The 16773-nt window shown below is 38.1% G+C and overlaps 1 long non-coding RNA gene across 2 annotated transcripts; it reads left to right on the forward strand.

Annotated features, from left to right (window-relative positions):
- The first annotated feature begins 667 nt into the window (after positions 1–667).
- Positions 668–5956, forward strand: LOC123331346. Of its 2 annotated transcripts, none has more exons than XR_006547939.2 (4): positions 668–938; positions 3125–3337; positions 3894–4012; positions 5337–5956. It is a non-coding gene; the product is annotated as an uncharacterized LOC123331346 (long non-coding RNA). The 2 variants fall into 2 exon arrangements; XR_006547928.2 differs by having other exon boundaries at positions 5628–5956.
- Positions 5957–16773: the final 10817 nt, after the last annotated feature.

Raw genomic sequence — 16773 nt, forward strand, 5'->3', positions numbered from 1 at the left:
GTGAGTGTCCCCCCACCACCCCCCTTGCAGGAGGGTCATTTCTTGTGCCCTAATGGTTGGCTAAGTGTGATGCTCCTGAGGAGACAATAAAGAGGAAAAAAGACTAGGGTTTAGGAGACAATCCCAGAGCATGATGTACTATTTAATAGGTTGTGTTTATGGCTTGCTTGTAGGTGCATGCCGAAGAGATAGCTTCCTGGAGGCTTCTGTGTCGGGTCCAGATGTTTATCATGGGGATTTTCAAAGTATCCAAGAGGTACTATATGCATCAGGCTACTTCAAGCAGAGGAGGGAGAAGTCAGCCGTCCCGAAAGGCTGCCCTCCGTGAAGAGCTGGGATGGGGGAAGCCAGACCATAAAATCTTGGGTCCCCTTTCTAATGCCGTTGACCTTTCACACCACGCCGTTTCTGGCTTCCGTAACCTTCTGACGGTTTGCTCCTGTGACCCTTACTCGCTTGTGCTTTAGATTTTCATTATTCCTACGGAGTGTGTAGTTTTCCTCTACACTATATACACATAAGGACCTAGGCTCGGCTTATCTTTATATCCACTTTAGCACAATACACGGCCTCTACTGGACACTCAAAAGGTGCTTTTTGAATGAATAAATGATCTCTATGAATTGAGCTCTTTGAAAAAATTTCTCACTCATGGGAAGAAGTTGTCTTAGGCGGCGGCTGTTTGTTGGGCTTGGGGATGCACTGAATCTCTCAGCATCTGTTATCGTAGCATTCAGTCAAGCAGGTGAGGGATGCACACTGGTGGGTTCAGGGCAACAGCTGAGGCCGACAGCACACGTGCATTTGGGTTGTAGGAGTAAGAAGGCGGTTGTAAAAGGGGGCAAGTTTTCTTCCTAATCACTTTGCCAAATAGCTGTTGAAATTCCAGGAACGTAGAATCCAGAACCACAGAGGCATATTCACTGTCTCTGGATACGGTAAGAGCTCAAGCTTCGTTTCTCCACTCTTTTGTCTTTATGTCAGATTTATTCTAAAAAGATACAGCATATCTTTGTAAATTTTATATCTGAAAGATCTGTCTCTATGTGAAGCAAGGTCAAAATGGGGCTAAGTTAAAAAACAATGAAGGCAGGTGGGAAGCAGGAGGGAGGTTCAGGAGGGAGAGACAAGTATACTTATGGCTGATTCATGTTGATGTATGGCAAAAACTAATACAATATTGTAAAGCAATTATCCTCCAATTAAAAAAGAACAACAACAAAGGGATGGAAGTTGAAGGGCTTGGAGATGCAATCCCGAGAGGGCTTGTGTTGCTCTAGGCACTTCTATTATTTAGTATTTAGTTTTATTATCTATTATTAGTTATTGCTTTTGATCCACAGCAAACTAGGTTCCACAAGGAAATGGAGGGGAAAGAAGGTTGGTATTGTCAGGACACCATCCTGAAGGTCTTTAGACCTCATTGTCTAATACTTCTTGCAAAGAATTACAACATCACAGTTGGAAGAGATCTAAGGAACAAACCAGCTTATTTTTACAATCACTTTACTTCTGAAGAAATGAAAGCCCAGAGTATTTAGATTATTTCTTTATGTAATGTGACTGGTGTTTACATTGGAATCAGAACTCAGACATATACTCGGATGTAATTTTCAATGCCACCAAGGGATCATCCAGCCATTGGATTTTTAAAAAGTTGAAGTAACATTTAGTATCATCAGAGAAAATGTGGAATATATAGAAGTATAGAGAAAAGTAGAAGTTTGGGATTGACATGTACACAGCTGTATTTAATACAGATAACCAACAAGGACCTACTGTATAGCACAGGGGACTCTGCTCAATGTTTTGTAATACTCTAAATCAGAAAAGAATTTGAAGAAGAATAGATACATGTATCTACACACACTGTATACACACACTGGTGTATACATATATATATACAAACACTGAAATAACTGTGTTGTACACCTGAAACTAACACATTATTAATCAACTATGCTCCCTTATAAGAGAAAAATTTTTTTAAATGACATAAAGGTCCATCCCCTTAATTACCATTGATATCAGTTCCTTCTTGTATTGACACACTTTTACATATTTTTCTGTTTTTTCTTATACTTTTTATATTGTGATTTATTTCTATCAGTATTTCTCCCACCACAATTTCATGACTTGTGTACAATATCAAGGGAGAGTTTTTGCTATATTTTATATAATCATTTTCTTAATACTGGGTATTGCCTCCATCTTTTTATTTATTTATTTATTTTGACCATACCACACAGCATGTTGGATCTTAGTTCCCCTATCAGGGACTGAACCCACAACCCACACATTGGAAACTCAGAGCCTTAACTACTGATCTGCCAGGGAAGTCCCATCTCCATCTTTCCCTGTTCATAAATAATAGTGCCCCAAAGACCCCTATTTAGAAAATTCTTTGCATGAGAAGATAATAGTCTTATAATTCTTAGTTTTCCAGAATAGTAATTCCTAGATTAGGAAGTACAAACATTTTGAAAAATCAGAATATATTTGTCCAAAAAGCTCACTCTTTCTCTCTCTATATATATATATATTTAAAATTATTGTCTTTGATATAGTCATATCCTCTCAGAAATAAAGCATATTTTTAAAAAGTCCTTCCTTAACTGGCCTGCTCACCAGTTTGGGAAAGTTGACGGTCAACAACGCCAGCTATGTACCCCCAAACTATTTTACTTAAAGAAATAAACTTGGTCAAGGAGCATTCAACTGGCACCTATTAGCCCTGAATCCTGCAGCTACCACACAGGTCTGAGGGCCTCTCTCTCTGTCTCAAAAAACGAAGGAAAGCAACAGGCTTCAGATATGATGGCAGGTGTGACGGCACGAATGGGCCTGTGAGGCAGTGTGATCAGTGGCAGAGAAGCTGCTGGTGCTCCAGGTGAGCATTCTTTGCAGTGACACATGATTTTGTGAATGATGGCAGGCTTTTCCTTGTTTTGTTAATGTTGTATAGTTGCTAAATGGCATCTGACTATTTTGCAACCCCATGGACTGTACCCCACCAGGACATCCATGGGATTTCCCAGGCAAGAGCACTGGAGTGGGTTGCCATTCCCTTCTCCAGGGGATCTTCCCCACCCAGTGACTGAACTTGAGTCTCCTGCTTTGGCAGGTGGATTCTTTGCCGCTGAGGCACAAGAGACGCCCTTCCCTTGTTAAGAGAACCACTTTACCTGGGATAAGGTGGTCTGATAAAAAACAAAACAAGGACTGAACATGGAAGAACCTCAGGATTCTAAAATTTTACAGCTGGAATTGCCCTAGATATCAGCAAGTTTATGGGAAATATTTAATTTTAAAAATGAAGGCCTGGATGGATTTAATGGTTTGTATAAGTAATGCAACCAGTTAGTCACAGAACCTCTCCAAAAAGGACATCTCAAACATCATCTAAAGGAAAAATGAAACCATCTCCTAGATTTTACTGGAAGCACAGGTTGCAACAGTGTTAATATCTCTGTGTTCAGAAACTGTGTTTTCTAACAAGAACATTATTTTTCTTCTGCAGGATCACTTTAGATGATGTTTAGATCAAGGGTCACTTCAGGACTGCATGAAAGAGCACTGAACTGGGATTCTTACCAGAATGAAGCCTGTCTATGAACCAGATAAATTCCCCAGCTCCTCAGTTTCCTAATCTATAAAACAGGCCTGCCCTGGCTACATCAGGAGGCCAAAATAAATTTAAATTAGGGAATGTATGTGAAAGTCATTTGAAAACACCAAACTTTAATTGAATGTAAGGGATTCAGCTATTGATAACATTTTGCCCATTCATAATGTACCACTGAGGCTAGTCAATTTCAAGTTAAAAGAACTTGAGTTTGAAGCTCCCTTTTTAGAGGTGGTAGTGACATTTACTTTCCGTGAATTTATTTCAGGGCTCCAGCACCCTGACTTCAGAATTTAATGGTGGAGCACAATTGAAAACTGAGTTCTCCATAATAAGCAAGTGAAAGAAAATGTTAAAAAAATCTGCATCAAGAAGACAGAGTGCCAGGTACACACAGCTTCACTTCCTTTCCTAGATTTTAGGGAATTTAACATTTAAACATTTTCAAGTACAAGCCTCTTATTTGGAAGCCCAGAGACTCGAAGCGTGATTTTACTTAGCTTTTAGAGGTCTGTGGCTATTTTATTTAATTTCTCTGGTAGTTGAGGAGCCTAGGCAATTTAAAAATAGTTGGTTAAATAACTAAACATTAAAAAAGCACAGGAGGTGTTCAGGGTGATTGCTACTTGAAGTTAGTTACAGAGGAAGGTAAATAATTAGAGAATAACATGTCTAAGCTCTTCTACTGAATGCAACACACACACACACATCTTTACTTACAGACAAGTGGCTACCCTAGTACACCAGGATATTTTAGAAAGCCCTTGTTTTCATCCCTCTGTGGACAGTGATTGAAACTAGGCCAGAAGACAAGTTTTTTTGCTAGCTAATTTTCCATAATAAGGAAATTTCTTGTTTATACCTCAACTTTCTTTTAAAATGAATTTTAAAGAAGTGTTTTTAGCAGTGTTAAAACAAGAGACAAGAGGGTCAACTTGAAAAATATGAGCTTCATCGGCATCATCCATGATATTTTTCCATTATTTACAAATCAGAGCCAGCATTTTTGAGAAAGTTGTATTTTAATGAGAAAGGAAAAATTTTAAAAAGTGCCACTGAGTTCATAAAGATTAATCACAGAGCCCTGTATTCAAAAGTCAGCAATTCTTGCTATTATCTCTATTATATACATATATATTCTCTGTTTTTTTCCTTCCTTAGCTCTATGAAAATTTACAGTATTATAGACTATATCATCTATTAACATTTAAACATAGGTTTCATGCTGGGGTGTGTTCTGCCTATATGAATAGAATGATTGGCTTTTCTTTATTTCTTGGATAATCCTAAAGTGGAGATAAAAGAAACAAAAAGAAAAGAGGAGGAAAGCAGGCTATACTCTGTATTTGGATGAAGTACTGAGAATAGTACCCCTTATTTTTTATTGTTGTGGGCTCTTGAAAAGAATTTGAAGGCAGCATCAGTGAAAAACAAGTTTTTTACCCCCAAGCCTGCCGTTACCCCCTTATATTCACAAGCTGACAGAGCAAAATGCTGACTGAGTTTATAAATGGATTTAGAGAAACTGATGATTCAGGCCCTAAAACTAAAAGATGAGTGGATCTAGCCAGCAACAAAGTGAAAGCGAGGTGATTTCTCTCTCTCTCTCTCTTTTTTTTTTTTGCGAGGTGATTTCTCAAGCGTCAAATGTCCCAAGTTGAAAGGCATTCAGGTTCACTTACATTTGCTCTCAAATTGTAAACTTTGACAGGTACTTAAAAGTCCATCCCAGAAAGTGTTCCAACAGATCATCCGCAGTCAGTCACCACGCTCACAGCCTAGAGCAGCTGATGGCCCACTGCTTACTTCAAGTTAAATGTTTAGTTACTTTCCTCTGAGAAGACACAACCCATTTGCTCTTCAGCTCTGCAAGGAGTGAGACAGCTGTACACAGATAAACAGTTTTCAAACTGCCACTAATCACCATGTGTGGGAAGCCAAATAGATGGTCTGATTCCTTTTAGATCATGTTTTCTGAGATTTTCATTGATTCACTCTGTAGGTTTATTGGGTCCCATCTACGTGACAAGCACTCTTCCCAGGGCTGGAATTGCTGCCATGAACAAGCAGATGAAGTCCTTCTCTCATGGAGCTTACCTTCTATTTTGAGAGGGTTTTTCTGTTTTTTTTTTTTTTTAGCACTACTAAGAAAAGGGGCAGGAGACAGAAAAAAGACAAGTCAGTAAAAGCAGCGACAAAGACTGCATAAAATGAACGTGAGGTGCTCTGAAGGTCAAGGACTGAGGTCAGAGAAGGGTTAAAAATCCAATAAGTGATATGTAACCTGAGATCTGAATGACAGACAGCCCTTTCTGCAGATCTGAAGGGAAAGAGTTCTAGTTATAGAAAAACAACAAGTACAAAGACCCTCAGGTCTAACAGGAACAGCAACAAATAAAAGCCAGTTATGCTGGAGTACAGCAGACAAGAGAGTGAATGATGGGGAATAAGACCAAATCCAGGACAGGATAAGGAGTTTAGATTTTATCCTAAAAGGAGAGAAGAGCCATTAGAGACTTTACATAAGAGAGCAATGGAATTCATGTTTTAAGGAGCTCATTGTGGCTGTTCTATGGAGGATTCATCAGAAAGGGCAAAGTAACATCAAAAAGATGAGTTTGAAACCATTGTGAAACTAGATAAGAGGTGATCATGATTTGGGGTAAGGAGAAGTAAAGATAGAAAAAAACTGGAAGGATTCAGGGGAGATTTGGAATTAGATATTATAGGATATGGACAGATTAGATGTGGGCATGGGAAGATAGTGAGGAAAAGAGGAATAACTCCCAGAAACCTAACTTGCTTATCTACCTAATTCCTTGAGTAACTGGGTAGAGAGTAGGGGTATTTATGAACACGTACAAGACCAGCAATAGAGCTGCTTGGAGGAAAAGTGATTTTTTTTTTTTTTTTTTTGCTTTATTGTTTATTATTTTTAAATTTATCTTTACTTTTATTTTTTAATTAACTAGTGTAGGATCTTACTTCCCTGGCCGGGGTTCAAACCTGCACCCCCTGCAGTGGAAGCTCAGAACTGTAACCACTGGATTGCCAGAGAAGTCCCAAAAAGTGGTGTTTTGACTGAAACTAGAGATGCCTAGTTGGACACGGACCTGTGAGTCTGGAGTTCTCAGGGACATGAGCTCAATCTATGCACATGGTATCTGCAACCACTGGACTGGGTGTAATAAGTAAAGAGAAAAAGGCCCTGGAACTCTTGGGCATTTGGAATTTCAGTAGCAGAGAAAGAATTAAGGACACAGAGAATGAATAGTCAGTGACTGAGAAAGAAAATCAGGAGAGAGATTTCCTAAGAGAAAGACACAACCGATCCTTCATTCTCTTTCAGCTGTATTTTGAGGGGACACAAATACAAACTCTAGAATAAATCAAAGTTTTCTAGGAATGCTAATCTGTACAAATAACATTACTTATTGGTTTATCATGGATGATTCTTTTCTGGAGAGAAGGGAGAGGAAGCCCTGACATTAGGAAACAACAAAGATATACAAAATGTGGATGATGAAAACATTCATACATACGATGGAAATATCACACCAAAATTCACAAAGCCAAACGTACAGGAAAACCAAAGAAAACTGGGCAGAATGACGTTAGTCATAGGAGCCTTCCATTTCTCTCCCTGAGCCTATGAGTGATCAAGCTTTGGCTTTTGACATCTGTCACAATTGGGATAAAGTCTCCTGTGATTTTTCTTCTCCTTTTAGCTTTTGATCCATGTTTTAGAAGTTAAAGGTATGGAAGGTCAGAGTAAAGATCTCTGAACCTTGATCCAATGCACCTTTAAAATTCCTACATGTTGAGGGCCAAACCTTCTGTAGCTAGGAAGCGTGAGTGTCTGAATAATTTGCATATATCATATTAATTAACCATGAGGCCACACATATATATTCACTCTGTATATAAATACACGAACTACAAACCAACCTCTCCTGGTCATTATGCCCTGTTTGGTTAAGACAATACCTGTTACTTTTCAGCAGTGAGTAACAATAAAGATGCATATTTTTCTCAGGTGCTTTTAGAAAAATAAAACCCATTCTCTTTTGGGAAAAGAAGGGAATATGAGGAAACCACAGTGCAAATTATGAACACTATAGATGAGAACACATTGCTGAATTTGTGTGAAACAGAAGGATGCAAAAAGCACTGTTTTTCACTTAGAGAATTTTTCTTGTTATGGAGAAGAAAATTCTGTTGAGCCTACAAAGGAAATAATTTTAAAATTAAACAAAATAGCTCTACGAAGAAAAGATTGGAACTATTTTTCCTTTAAGGACTGGCATCTGATGAAACAATTAGTAAAGACCAAGGGACATTAGTCATAAGTAAATCCCCCTATTCAGCTGTGATGTGATCTTTTAAGAGGTTTAAAGCAATACATTGTAATCTGGCTGATTGGGTTCCTCAGCTGTGATTATCAGGCTCGTCTGATTATTAACCTAATTGCTATCTAAATCAAGAAAAGCTATTCAGTGATTGCTTCTTGATTTAAAAAAAAATATTTTGACTGGTTAATGCAGTATCTTTTATTTGTCTTGTATCTTGAGTAGTGCCTGTTCTACTGTTGTTTTGATTCAACTTGGAAATACAATTTATTGGTAAAAACACGAAAATTAGCAGTTTGTTATTATTTAAGGATCAAATTAGGCCATGATGAAATTCACAGAACTCAGAAAATCAACAAATAATCCACAGGGAGTTGACGCCACAAGGGAAGGGCTCTGTTATAACTGAATTTCAGAAAGAGAGAAGTGCTTGAGATAGTATACATCCTTTATTTTATAGGTATAGAAAGAGTGGGTTAGCATCGAACGTGCACTTATTTGGCAGTTATTCTGGCTGCATTATGTATGGTACCTCATTTCATGCTTGCAGTAAATCAAATAAAAATAACTAAAATTCATAAAGGCAGGTGACTTACTATGCTTAATCATGTTGTCCAGTGAAGCTAAATCAAGACTTGAATTCATTTTCTCTTCCCTGTACTATAGTGTTCTTTCCACTAAGAGCACTGCCAATGGTATTCTTTCTCGAATGGAAACCTGACTGAGGTCATGGGGTGTTTTTTTTAAAAGGAGTTTAGATCAAGAAAAACCTGAAAATGGTGAAACTTATTCTACAGGAAACTATTTTAAGAGCAAAGGAGGGGGAAATACATCCAGATACTAAATGAGAAAAAAAAATAAACAAAAATTAACTTTGTGATGGGAAGTGGTTCATGATTATTTGTTCTCTGTACCCTCCTGAAGTGTGAGCCCCAGAGAATCACTTGTGGTTCACCGGCTGAAGACAGTCTGTGGTTGATGCATCAGAAGAGAAATGGGGGGAAAGAGGGCAGAATTCAGAGTCCACAAGCTCTGGGTCAATGCTAATTCTTCCCCTTGCTGAGATTGAAGTGTTTGACAAGTTTTAAATTTCTCTTTTAAGTCAGTTTTCTTCTTTTTAAAGTAAGTGCCTATCTTATAGGTCTGGATGGAGATCAAATAAAATAATGATTTTTTAAAAAATAAAGGCCATACATTAGTGGAGGTGGTACAGTGGTAAAGAATCCACCTGCTAATGCATGAGACTTGAGTCTTGGGTTTGATCCCTGGATCAGGAAGAGCTCCTGGAGGAGAAAGTGCAACCCACTCCAGTATTCTTGCATGGAGAATTCCATGGACAGAGGAGCCTGGCGGTCCCCAGTCAGTGGGATCACAAAGAGTCAGACAGGACTGATCAGCTGAGCACACATATATATTGGTGGTTCTTTATTCACTCAGACCCAACATCTTTTAATAATAGCTTGTTAAGCATCTTAACTATCTCAAAATTGAATTTGTAGATGCTATGCTTTATCTACAAAGATACCTTTTAAATAATCAAAATCATGCCTGTCACATAAAAGAAAAAGAGGGAAAATAAATCTGTAACAAACAATACAATATAGATCAGTAATCCTTCCACAATTTTACCACCCAAATGACTCAGAAATTCAAACAGATTCTGTCGCTCATTTGGCAGTAAACCCTGACATGAACATGCATGAAACTGATGTGGTCCTTATTTTCCCCAGTTAATGTTAATAGCTAGAAGATTTTTCTGCAGAAAAATGTATGTGTTTGATTATAGGTGCTCTCCTGGTTTCACTAATAAAAGTTACATACTATGTACAGAAAATGCACCAGATTATCTGTAAAAACTCTTCAAAGTATTGAATTCTAAAGTGCATCCAGTCCCAAGAGTTTTAAAGAAGGAATGTGAGCTTGTTATAATTACTAAAGTTTTATTATGCTTACTATCAGGTTGGCCAAAAAGTTCGTTTGTTCAGTGACTACACTGTTCAATACAGTTACTGGTGAAAATAAGAGACGTGTCACTTATTTCTATTTAAAACGGAACAAAACTTTTGGTCAATCCAATATATGCCTGGCATTGATTTTAGATTTCACTTTTTAATATCTACGGTTAAGTACTAGTTTTATTCCCATTTTGCAGATAAGGAAAATGAGACACAGAGAGAGTAAGTAATCGGCCCAACGTCACACAGCTCGTCGGTGGGAAGGATGGATGGGAAGGGTATGCAGGCAGTGTGCAGATTCCATGCTTTTGCCACTGTATTCTCCTGTGTTTCAATAAGTACATGCTCAAGCATGCTGGCTCTGAAAACCACAAACAAGCAATCAGATGCCCGCATCTCTGTTCAGAAGACTTAAACATTCTCACATCATAGTGATGACTTGACATTAGTTATTAGTGTGATATGATTCCCTGAAATAGTGAAATATGTAGAAATTTTCTTAGTAAAACAAAATACATTTTTAATTGATTTACATGTTAATTGCATGCCAAAAAAACTCAATATATACTATGTAATTAAGAAGACATATAAAATAGGCCCTTAGTATAAATGATTATAAATAAGTTTTTCACCAACGTGAGTATCTGTTGGAGATCAAGCACTGGCTGGGATGTAGGATGATCCTTCACTGTGCAGTGGCTGTCTTGACCACCCTTGACCCTGCCTACCTAAGGCCAGGAGTCCTCCAATACTTGCCACTCAAATAAACCCAGAAATTGGCAAAGGATACCTCAGCAGCAGATACTTGCCATTTTAGAACCACTACTGTAAACTATAAGCCATTTTATAATGACCAGTTATGATTAAAGTACTGATATTAATCCAACCATTCTGCAATACAACTTTAAAGACTGGATCAATTAAAATCTACTAGTGGGATAGTCAGACTACAGAGGGAAATGCAGAGAAATTTTGACCATATAGATTTCCTTATCTCCCATCTTTACACTTTTAAAAGCTTTGTATTTTATATTTGTTTTATGTTGTTTTATAAAAATTCCGTCTTACTGACAAAGTGAGCTATAAACAAAATGCAGCATAGTTTGAGTCACAGACAAGGAAGAAACCAAAAAAGGAAAAAAACAAAAAATAACACCATTACTTTTGTTACATATATATACATATATGTATATATATATATACAAGTGTGTATATATATATATATACACACACACAAGTTACATATACACACACACGTGTGCACACGTGCGTGCGTGCACACACACACACACACATATGAAAGAAAGAAGGAAGACATCCAAGAATAAGAACAAGGTATTCTCTTGTATTACTTCCCTTCTTTTTATGTCTTGAAAGCAAGCTAATCCTACTAAAGACTACTCAAAAGCCACCTCTTCATGAAGCCGTCTTCATTCTGTTGCTCATACCTATTAGAATCAGTCCTTCTCTGGTTTCTGTGCTTCCACGGTACTTTTTCAGTACCTACGGTGTAAAATGTATCACACTGAGTGTCTGCTATAGTTTCTGTTGACCTTTCCCACTTGCATTGTAAATATTTTAAATTTTAAACTTTTCATTCATTTCTTTAACTATCTCATAACACCTTCCAATAATACAAAAACATAGAAAACAGAGACGAGTGTCTCTCTGTGTGTTTTGTTGGGTGGGGTGGGGGATCTTTTTGAGATAGAAGAGATGGGGCCCACAAACCTCGCTTCCTTTAGTTAAGGGAAAATGACAAATGATTTATTTTCCATTGACTGGACAATAAACTTTGGACAAAAAAATTAATTGAAATGGAGTTATTCTTAAGGGATTATACCATCAACACAATGTATGTAAAAAATATACAAGTCTGAAAGGTGCTCAGAAGCACCTGCCTAAGGTTTTCTTGCCATGGTGACTTTCTGAGGGCTAAACGAAGATAAGTTTTCATCTTGTCAGTGTGAATGAGTCAGAGAACGTGGCAAACAAAGGCCTCGGGACGAGGTCTGCCTCTTCATTGCTAACCTCATTCACTGCAACTTGAATTTTGAGAAGCCAACAAAGCCTGTGTCTAAGCTAATCTGATGGCCACTTAGAAAGAAATGCTGTCTTACTATCCAATTAACACCTTGTTAACGCCCAGGCTATATCTGAGACACTTTTCAAGGCATAACAAGCTATACATATCGGAAATGAAAGCCATACCCAAGCCACTGAATAGAGTTTATTTTCTTGCTCAGTTTGCTCAGTTGTATCCAATTCTGTGAGTGCATGGACTATAGCCCGCCAGGCTCCTCTGTTCATGGCTTTTCCCAAGCAACAATACTGGATCGTGAAAGAAGTTGTGAAAGTCACCCAGTCGTGATCAACTCTTGGCAACCCCATGAACTGTAGCCCGCCAGGCTCCTCTGTCCATGGAATTGTCCAGGCAAGAATACTGGAGTGGGTAGCCATCCCCTTAACCAGGGGATCTTCCCAACCCAGGGATCAGACACAGGTCTCCTGCATTGCAGGCAGATTCTTTCACCATCTGAGTCACCAGGGAAGCCCAAGAACACTGGAGGAGCTTGCCATTTTCTTCTGGGCCCAGGGATCAAACCTGTGTCTCGTATGTCTCCTGCATTGGCAGGCAGCTTCTTTACCACTACACCTGGGAAGTGGCATTTTCCTACAGAAAATAAAATAAAAATTTGCAAAGCCCCAAGGTGGAAAACCTGAAGGTGGCTTCTATCCAGTGTTTGTTTTGAAGGTTAGTGTGCGTTTCTCTGGGGCAGGGGTGCATGGTGTGTAAGAACCACAGCTGACCAGAGAGGACGGGTTGCATGGGGGCAGCTGGTTCCCAGTAGCTCTAGAATGAACCTCGTTTCTTAAGTTCTTCTAAATGTTTTAGATTGGTGTTATTTGTTTCAGGAGTTGAATATCAACAACAGTGTTTGAAATGACAAATAACTGCGATGGGAGGACCATGTGTTGCCTAAAATTTAACCAAACATTGTATCACAGAAAAGCCTTCTGGGCCATATGGTCCTGCTTGCCTCCTGAAGGACATTTGTAGTTCTCTCTTTCCTATAAACAGTTTAAAGTAACCGTGGTAAACATTTTTGCAAAAAGCTAAACTTGCATTTGCTCCTCTCCTGTTGATTATTTGCGATAATAAGAACATGTTTACGCATGCAGAAGCGAAGTTTACGTGGGCAGCCCTAATGCATATAGTCCTTTATGCGGTGACTTACTGCTCGTTTATATTGAGAATGAGAAATGATGAATGTAACTTTCTGGACTGACACAACATTTCAATAGCTTCTGTGTACTGGGCTCTAAGTCTTAGTAAGTCTTCATCAGTAAGACATTAATTCCCAACAGACCATCTTATTAAGGAGAAAGACACATGTCACCTCAGTTATTTCCTTTTTTACTTCCATGGTCGACCACAAAATGTTTTCCAAGGAAAGAAGTATCATGAAAATTTTCTTTTCAGAAGCACTTGGAATTTATAAGGAAAGACCTAGAACCTCAGGAAATTCTCTAAAGTCATGGTGAGGTTTAACTGAGTTATAGGGACTAAATCTGATTCTTAGTATCTGAAAAACAGTACACATACAAAGTAGCAGAATTTTCTCAGGACTTTTTAGAAAGTTCTAGTCAGTAAGAGTAGATGCCAATGGAGACTAATATTCCCAAACTGGATATTCCGTGAAGATCCCACCCACCCTACTCATGTTACTTGCTATGGTGATAGTGTCTATTTGGGATAAATGTCTATCTGGAACAAATATCTACTGGGATAAATTAAAGAGAAAATAATAGGAATTAGAGTGATTTAACTCTGTATCTGAGAAAACACTATTATTTCTATTCTTAAATGATTCAAAAGGCATAAACAGAATACTGGAAATGGGGCAGACATACTATGTGCTGCCAGACTCAAAGCAGAGCTTTATCTATTGGAACAGCATTATCTATATTTCTGTTCTTTCATCAGATCTTTTGAAACATGTAATGGTTCATAGTTGCCACGAGATTGAACTCAAAGCTTCTCAGTGTGACACATAAAGATTTCTACAACAAAGTCAATCTATCTTTCTAGAATTAGCTATTCCTACTTTTTCTAACCTCCAACATGCACCCCCCCCAGATGCTAAGTAGCTCTGTACTATATATTATCCCTTGGATAAGATGTACCCTTCCATGCCTTGTACCTTTATCCATACTGTCTTCTCATCTTAGAATGCCCTTCCTCCTTTTCTATATCAAGAATACCACTTTTCAAAGTCCAACTCCAATATCACCTCTTCAGTAATCTCAAAGTCCCAAGTGTCCCCCCTTCAGCTTACAGCATCATTTTTTACATTTCCATTGTTGCACCAAGCATAGCCCAATTTTGATCAACACTTCACTCCCTATGTGTCTTCCCTTCAGCTAGATTCAGAGTTCATTTAAAGCAAACATTGTCTTGTTATCACTGTAGTAGATGCTCAGTTAAATGTTTATTTTCAGAATTCTCTTGACCAGAAAGAAGTCTGTTTGATAGGTGAACATCCAAACTTTTAATTCCCCAAACAAGCAAGTAAAACATAACAAAACACAAAATTAAACTGGAATTTAAGGATATAAAAATTATTTCCCAGTTTCCCTGATCCAGAGTTAAACATACAGCCAAATAAACCTGAAGAATCTTCTCAGGTCAAGAAGTAAAAAGTTGCTATAAACAGCTTGAACTATTTCATCTCTGTCTTAAAAGAGTCAGAACTGCAGTTCTTCCAAATTTCCTAATTCAATTGCTAGAGACATGAAACTTTGTTGGAAGTACAAAGAACCACTGGATAGAACATGAGTGTGATAAAGGCAACAACTGAAGAGAGAAGGAAGACTCTTCCTCCAAAAAACAGCCCCCTGCCCCCTGCTCCTCTGCTGGGAGAGCTCTGCTTTCAGATTTCCCATTTCCTTCTCACTGCTACTCTGCCAGAAGTCAATATCTGGAAGCAGTCCAGGTTTCTGGATAGAGCCCATGGCATGGTTGCTGCAGTAGGTAGCAAGCTGGGTATAAAAATGACATCATCAAGCAAGGAACCAGATAACCCTGATGGTGAGATTTAAGGGCAAATTAGACAAGAGATTTCTGCAGCAAGTCCAACAGGGGTTCAAAAGAACATCTTGCATGTCATTCTCTACAAAGTTCTACTTTGGGGACATCTAGAAAATTATAATTACTATTATATCAAGATATAAAATGGTACTAAAAGATGTCATGCATTGAAAGGTCAAAAAAATCTGTGCATTCCTTATTTTTTTTTAATCTGCTCTTTTCGTTAAAAAGGAATTGAAGGCAAACCCCAGAGATAAGTTTTCCTCCAAATGGTTATGGGAGACCACTTACCTTCTTTTCTTGCCAACTGACTCCTCTTTAGTTCAAAAAGTGGACAGGCATCCAGATGAGTGACTAAACCATGGCAACCAGCTGACCATCACCCCCTCTCTTTCTTAAAGTGCCCCTCACTTTCCGGATACATAGGCCAAGACCGAGATTTCAGACACTCTATGCCCTTCATTGAACACTGCCTTTACTTACATCAACCTTAACTTACAAGGCTGTGGAGAAAATTAAAGAAGGTGAAATACATAAAATAAGTGATGTCCACCCCACATTAGGTGCTCAACAAAATTATTCTATTTCTCTTTAGGTACCTGACAGCCTAAATGATCTCTCTTTGCTCTTAGTCACCTACACATCATGTTGCCAGATTTCTTCCTTTTTTTTTTTTTTTTTTGCATGTTTGTATTCTTTATTTTATTAAAAAATTTTAAACAACTTTATTTTTATTTATTTTTTTATTGGAATAGAGTAGCTTTACAATGTTACCAAGGGGGGAAGGGAGTTGGAATGGCTTTGAGATTCAAATTGATACATATAAACTATTGATACTATGTATAAAATAGATAACCAGTGAGGACCACGGTATAGCACTCACTGCTTTGTGGTGATGTAAATGGGATGGGCTGGATGGCATCACTGACTCGATGGACATGAGTCTGAGTGAACTCCGGGAGTTAGTGATGGACAGGGAGGCCTGGCGTGCTGCAATTCATGGGGTTGCAAACAGTCGGACACGACTGAGCGACTGAACTGAACTGAAATGGGAAGGAAATCCAAGGGAGAGGGGATATATGTAAATATACGTGTGGTGGATTATACTTTGCTGTGCAGGGGAAGCTAACACATCATTGTCAGATTATAGACCTTATCCTATATAAAATTCAGTTCAATTACTTTGGTTCGAATGATCTCTTTGCATGCCAGTCCATTCCTATTGCAGAAGTTTACATGATAGCTATGTTGAACTGCCTACCTTTCTGAATATATGGTACTCTGCCGTGACCCCACATTGTTGCATAGGTGGTTTCTTCCCAGAAGTACTAGCTCCCTCTTCTTTTTTTCTGTGTTACATTCCTCTTGAAGACTTAACTGAAATACCCTTACTTGGTCATACCACTATATCCAAATATTTACTGCCACATATATTTCCACTCTTTGCTTTTATATCCCTTCTGTTAGACGGTGCATTCCAGCACATCTTATTCATCTTTGATGGTATATTGCCTGGTGTACAACAGGTGCTTAATGAATAAATGAATGAGGGAATTTTCTAATGATCTGGTCCAACACAGTACACTGTCCATGATTACGTTATTTTTATTTATTCTTGTGCTTTTAATTTTATTTAATTTTAAAATTTATTTTATTGAAGTATAGTTGATTTACAATGTTGTGTTAATTTTTGCTTTACAGCAAAGTGATTCAGTTATACATATATATTCTTGTCCACTGTGGTTTATTATA

The sequence above is a fragment of the Bubalus bubalis genome, chromosome 1, assembly GCF_019923935.1.
Source record: "Bubalus bubalis isolate 160015118507 breed Murrah chromosome 1, NDDB_SH_1, whole genome shotgun sequence".
NCBI lineage: Eukaryota > Metazoa > Chordata > Mammalia > Artiodactyla > Bovidae > Bubalus > Bubalus bubalis.